Genomic DNA, 6,390 nt, shown 5'->3' with positions numbered 1-6,390 from the left:
GCAGTCCCAGTAGCTAAATTATATTGTTTGTTATTGGGTTGTTTATTTATTTATTTATTATGTTGTTTTAATTTGTTTTGTTTTTGTTTTGTCTTGTTTTGCTTTGTTTACTTTGTTTTTTTCTTTTCTTTTCCTTTTCTTTTCTCTTGATGTTTTCTTTTCTTTTCTCTTGATGTTTTCTTTTCTTTTCTTTCTGTTGGCTGGCTGTGGATGAGCCTCCTCCTCCCAGAAGACTCACCCGTCACTGCCTTGCAGGCCCCAGGGGCCGAAAGTTCGATGACTTTTAGTTATTTTCTTGATATTGTAATTTCATTTTTCTTTTCTCGATGATTTAATTTCCTTTCTCTATCCTCTATCTTGACTGTGTGGGTTAGCCTCCTTCTCCCAGAGAGATTCACCGTCACCACCCCCAGGCCCCAGGGGCCGAAAGGTGGATGACTTTTCTGTTTTCCTTTTCTTGATGTTTCTATCATCCTTTCTGGTGTTCCTGGGTCTGAACGAGCCGCTTTCCTCCCAGAAGAGACTCGCCCATAATTTTGTGATGTTGGTTTGGGCCGAAAGGTGGATGATTCTTTTCATTTCCATTTTCATTTTTCTAGTGTTACTTCTCTGCATTTTCCTTCTGGTGTTACTTCACATTTCTTCTTCTTGTGTTATTTCTCTTCAAATTCCTTCTTCTGTGTTACTCTTTTCAATACCTTCTTCTGTGTAACTCTTTTCAATACCTTCTTCTGTGTAACTCTTTTCAATACCTTCTTCTGTGTAACTCTGTTTAATACCTTCTTCTGTGTTACTCTTTTCAATACCTTCTTCTGTGTAACTCTTTTCAATACCTTCTTCTGTGTAACTCTTTTCAATACCTTCTTCTGTGTTACTCTTTTCAATACCTTCTTCTGTGTAACTCTTTTCAATACCTTCTTCTGTGTAACTCTTTTCAATACCTTCTTCTGTGTTACTCTTTTCAATACCTTCTTCTGTGTTACTCTTTTCAATACCTTCTTCTGTGTTACTCTTTTCAATACCTTCTTCTGTGTAACTCTTTTCAATACCTTCTTCTGTGTAACTCTTTTCAATACCTTCTTCTGTGTTACTCTTTTCAATACCTTCTTCTGTGTAACTCTTTTCAATACCTTCTTCTGTAACTCTTTTCAATACCTTCTTCTGTGTTACTCTTTTCAATACCTTCTTCTGTGTAACTCTTTTCAATACCTTCTTCTGTGTAACTCTTTTCAATACCTTCTTCTGTGTTACTCTTTTCAATACCTTCTTCTGTGTTACTCTTTTCAATACCTTCTTCTGTGTTACTCTTTTCAATACCTTCTTCTGTGTAACTCTTTTCAATACCTTCTTCTGTGTAACTACTTTCAATACCTTCTTCTGTGTTACTCTTTTCAATAACTTCTTCTGTGTTACTCTTTTCAATACCTTCTTCTGTGTAACTCTATTAAATACCATCTTCTGTGTAACTCTTTTCAATACCTTCTTCTGTGTAACTCTTTTCAATACCTTCTTCTGTGTAACTCTTTTCAATACCTTCTTCTGTGTAACTCTTTTCAATACCTTCTTCTGTGTTACTCTTTTCAATACCTTCTTCTGTGTTACTCTTTTCAAATTCCTTCTTCTGTGTAACTCTTTTCAATACCTTCTTCTGTGTAACTCTTTTCAATACCTTCTTCTGTGTTACTCTTTTCAATACCTTCTTCTGTGTTACTCTTTTCAATACCTTCTTCTGTGTTACTCTTTTCAATACCTTCTTCTGTGTAACTCTTTTCAATACCTTCTTCTGTGTTACTCTTTTCAATACCTTCTTCTGTGTTACTCTTTTCAATACCTTCTTCTGTGTAACTCTTTTCAATACCTTCTTCTGTGTTACTCTTTTCAAATTCCTTCTTCTGTGTTACTCTTTTCAATACCTTCTTCTGTGTAACTCTTTTCAATACCTTCTTCTGTGTTACTCTTTTCAATACCTTCTTCTGTGTTACTCTTTTCAATACCTTCTTCTGTGTTACTCTTTCAATACCTTCTTCTGTGTTACTCTTTTCAAATTCCTTCTTCTGTGTTACTCTTTTCAATACCTTCTTCTGTGTTACTCTTTTCAAATTCCTTCTTCTTGTGTTACTCTTTTCAATACCTTCTTCTGTGTTACTCTTTTCAAATTCCTTCTTCTGTGTTACTCTTTTCAATACCTTCTTCTGTGTTACTCTTTTCAAATTCCTTCTTCTGTGTTACTCTTTTCAATACCTTCTTCTGTGTTACTCTTTTCAAATTCCTTCTTCTGTGTTACTCTTTTCAATACCTTCTTCTGTGTTACTCTTTTCAATACCTTCTTCTGTGTTACTCTTTTCAACTTCCTTCTTCTGTGTTACTCTTTTCAATACCTTCTTCTGTGTTACTCTTTTCAATACCTTCTTCTGTGTTACTCTTTTCAATACCTTCTTCTGTGTAACTCTTTTCAATACCTTCTTCTTGTGTTACTCTTTTCAATACCTTCTTCTGTGTAACTCTTTTCAATACCTTCTTCTGTGTTACTCTTTTCAATACCTTCTTCTTGTGTTACTCTTTTCAATACATTCTTCTGTGTTACTCTTTTAAATCCGTTCTTCTGTGTTACTCTTTTCAATACCTTCTTCTGTTACTCTTTCAATACCTTCTTCTGTGTTACTCTTTTCAATACCTTCTTCTGTGTTACTCTTTCAATACCTTCTTCTGTGTTACTCTTTTCAATACCTTCTTCTGTGTTACTCTTTTCAATACCTTCTTCTGTGTTACTCTTTTCAATACCTTCTTCTGTGTTACTCTTTTCAATACCTTCTTCTTGTGTTACTCTTTTCAATACCTTCTTCTGTGTTACTCTTTTCAATACCTTCTTCTGTGTTACTCTTTTCAATACCTTCTTCTGTGTTACTCTTTTCAATACCTTCTTCTGTGTTACTCTTTTCAATACCTTCTTCTGTGTTACTCTTTTCAATACCTTCTTCTGTGTTACTCTTTTCAACTTCCTTCTTCTGTGTTACTCTTTTCAATACCTTCTTCTGTGTTACTCTTTTCAAATTCCTTCTTCTTGTGTTACTCTTTTCAACTTCCTTCTTCTTGTGTTACTTCATATGCCTTCTTCTAGTGTTACTTCTCTTCATTTTCCTTCTTCTGGTGTTCCCTTCTTTCCCTTCCTTCTCTCGGTGTTTCCATGTCGTCTTTTCCTGGTTTTGTATGTTGGAACGCGTTAGTCTCCTTCTCCCCAGAGAAGACCCGCCATACCAACATACAAGACGCTTTAAACAAAGCAAAACAAGACAATTTTTTTTGGATTTTTTGTTTTTGTATTTTTTTTGTGTATTTTTCGTTTTTTATCGTAGTTGGCATGACACTTGCCTTGCTTAGGGGAATTGTACCTCCCCATGCGTCGAACCTTCCATTGGAACGTGTCATTAACGCGTCGTCTGGCTAATAAGAGGTCAGTAACTGCATGTCTTGCTGCCACTTCACGCCCCCCCAACCCCCGGACCCTCGGGATCTCCGACACCTCCGTGGACGCTCCGGGGGAGCCGAGGCGCCCTGCCGGAGCCCTGAGCCCTGCGACGCTCGCCAGGAAGGCCTTGGGCCCCCTGACGCTCCCCAGCCCCGCGAGGCGAGGAGGGTGGATAGCAAGATGAGCCTCTTAAAATTCCTGACGGGATTAATTCAAATCAATCGAAAATACAGTGAAGGCGCCGGAGACCGTTTTTGTTGGATCAAGGATGGCAGGACGAAGGCCAAAGGAAGGTGACAGAGGAAGGGAGGAATAAAGGGGGGAAGATGACAGGAGGAAGGGAGGATGGAGAAAATGACAGGACGAAGGAAGAAACGAGGGAAGGAAGGAAGGAAAGCAACAACGAGGGAAGGAAGGAAGGAAAGCAACAACGAGGGAAGGAAGGAAGGAAAGCAACAACGAGGGAAGGAAGGAAGGAAGGAACGAGGAAAGGAAGGAAAGTGATGTGACGAAAGTGGGAAGTTGACAGGGCGAAGGAAGGAGACTGAACCGCCAAGATTCTGCCCGGGATTGGCGCGAATGGCGAGGCCCCGAACTGACTGACTTGGCGACTATATTATAGTGTTGCTGCCTCGGCCTGTTCCGTTACTTTACTTCCCTGATTTGCTCACCACGGCCTTCGCCTTTGCTGTCCTTCATCTTCCACCTTTGATTAGATAGTTAGTGTAGCTTATCACAAACAGCCTCGTAATGACCAGCAGGCCTGCTGTTGTTTGTTCTCACTTTGTGTTTCTTTGTTCCTGCTCCTCCTCCTTTAAAAAGAAAAAAAAAACAGACCTCGTGGTTGCCTTATATGAGGACTGTGAGAGAATAAAGTTACCTCCTCCTCCACCTTCACCTCCTCCTCCTTCTCCTTCTCCACCTCCACTTCCACCTTCACCTCCTCCTCCTTCTCCTTCTCCACCTCCACTTCCACCTCCTCCTCTCTCTCGTTTCTCCACAAACCTCATAGTTTCAAAAATATTAACACAAACACAAAAAAACACTATAAATATAAATAAATATAGAGAGAGAGAGAGAGAGAGAGAGAGAGAGAGAGAGAGAGAGAGAGAGAGAGAGAGAGAGAGAGAGAGAGAGAGAGAGAGAGAGAGAGTAAGTAGGAATCTAATAATGAGTTGGGTTTGTAAACGCATTAGAACGGGTCTAATTGTCAATAATATAGCGATCTAAGGATTATGGGGATTAAGGGAGTGACGATTATGGGATTAAGGGAGTGAGTGGCTGGGAGGAGGGAGGTTGGGAGGTGAGAGAGGATTGAGGAGACCAGGAATGGGACAGAGAGAGAGGAGAGCAGTGGAGAACGAGGTGAAGGAAATAACACGGATACACAAGGATATGAGGGACTATTAACCCTGTAGCCGCAGGGATCATGTTTCTTAATGGTCCTTCTAAGTGAGAAAATGAGAAAAAATCATCACTCACACAAATCATTTCATAATAAATACCAAAGCGTTTTGTGATCGGTTTATGCATCATCTATTTTGGGGTTTATATCATGGCACAAATTTGGCCTGTCGCTGCTACACGGTAAAGCCACAAATTTGGCCTGAGGGGCCATATTATAGCTTCCTTGCCAATTGCAAAATGAACGGAGAACAAAGCTCACAAAATATAACTGTTTTTATCGGGTCAAGTGTAGCGAGGGTATCGGTAAAAGACACTGATAAAATGTTGTCAAGAAATCCTTGCATCTGTCTCACGGGCTGGACCTTGGCTACCGCTACCTTCCTCCCCTCTCTCACCCACTTCCTCTCTACCAGGGAATAATGGCCTGGGCAACCTGAGGTCCATAGGTCACCAGGCGACCTTGACCATAGACATGACAACGTCGCTGGGTAGCACACGGTTGAATTCATTTCCATACATAAATCATCGTTACTATCCTAAAATTCGATACATTCACAACATAATATAGACTTGTTTTACCATATACAAAATTTAAAGACTATGTCAAATACTAAACAACCGATATATAAAATGGTATGCCTTGTTGTGGTTGAAGGACAATGCTGCCGGGTAGGGAATTCGCACCTGCTCCACCCAAAGTATCGTGATATTTGCATCAGACTTAGTACCTCGAACCCAATCCCATTATCCCCATGTACTACCTGAGCCCAGAACTCTGCTTCCTGTCACTGAACCACACCATGATCCATCTACCTTCAAACCCGTGGGCTTTAATTGTTGTCAAAGTTATTGGTGAGGTTCTTTGTCGAATGCTTTACTAAAATTAAGATATGCAATATCATAACTGTCGTCCTTACGTATTTGACACTTTTTGTAAAAAGAAAAACAATAAAGTCAGACAAGATCTAGCCTTGATCAATGAACCCAAGGTGGGGACCATTGATCAGGCTGTTCTCTAGGAGTCTAGGTGGTCACGGATATTTTCATCTATAATAGACTCGAATGTTTTTACTGCCACCGACGTTAAACTAATTGCAGCCGACATTAGACCATTGATAGAAAGAACGGAATGGGAAAAAAATAAAAGGAGGCATAAAGAGGGAGTGAGGAGGTAAGAGGAAGGAAGGGAGACTAATTGTCTAAAGGAAGTGCAAGATAGAGACAGAGAAACATATCGATAACTAAATGGAAGGACAAAGCGATCATTAATTATAAGAAGAAATTATGAAAAGACGAAGAAAAGAAGAAGAACAAGAACAAGAACAGAAACAACAACAACAACAACAAAAGAACATAAGAACGTAAGGAGTCTGCAAGAGGCCGGTTGGGATACAAGGCAGTTCCTGTAAGTCTAACCGCACCTAACCTCACTATCCATGAATTTATCCAAACTCTTCTTCAATGCATCTATGGTATTGGCACCCACAACATGACTCCCAAGCCTGCTCCACTCATCC

At 39.8% G+C, this 6,390-nt stretch overlaps 1 long non-coding RNA gene across 1 annotated transcript; it reads right to left on the bottom strand.

Moving 5' to 3' along the window:
* Positions 1–2,144: 2,144 nt before the first annotated feature.
* Positions 2,145–3,702, bottom strand: LOC126993645 (uncharacterized). Its single transcript, XR_007748097.1, has 3 exons — positions 2,755–3,702; positions 2,433–2,487; positions 2,145–2,159 (listed from the first exon to the last, which is right to left on the bottom strand). It is a non-coding gene; the product is annotated as an uncharacterized LOC126993645 (long non-coding RNA).
* Between the last annotated feature and the right edge of the window lie 2,688 nt (positions 3,703–6,390).

The sequence above is a fragment of the Eriocheir sinensis genome, unplaced genomic scaffold (genome assembly GCF_024679095.1).
Source record: "Eriocheir sinensis breed Jianghai 21 unplaced genomic scaffold, ASM2467909v1 Scaffold65, whole genome shotgun sequence".
Classification (NCBI taxonomy): Eukaryota; Metazoa; Arthropoda; class Malacostraca; order Decapoda; family Varunidae; genus Eriocheir; species Eriocheir sinensis.
The sequence above is the reverse complement of the archived record's forward strand: the minus strand, read 5'-3'. Positions and strand labels throughout refer to the sequence as shown.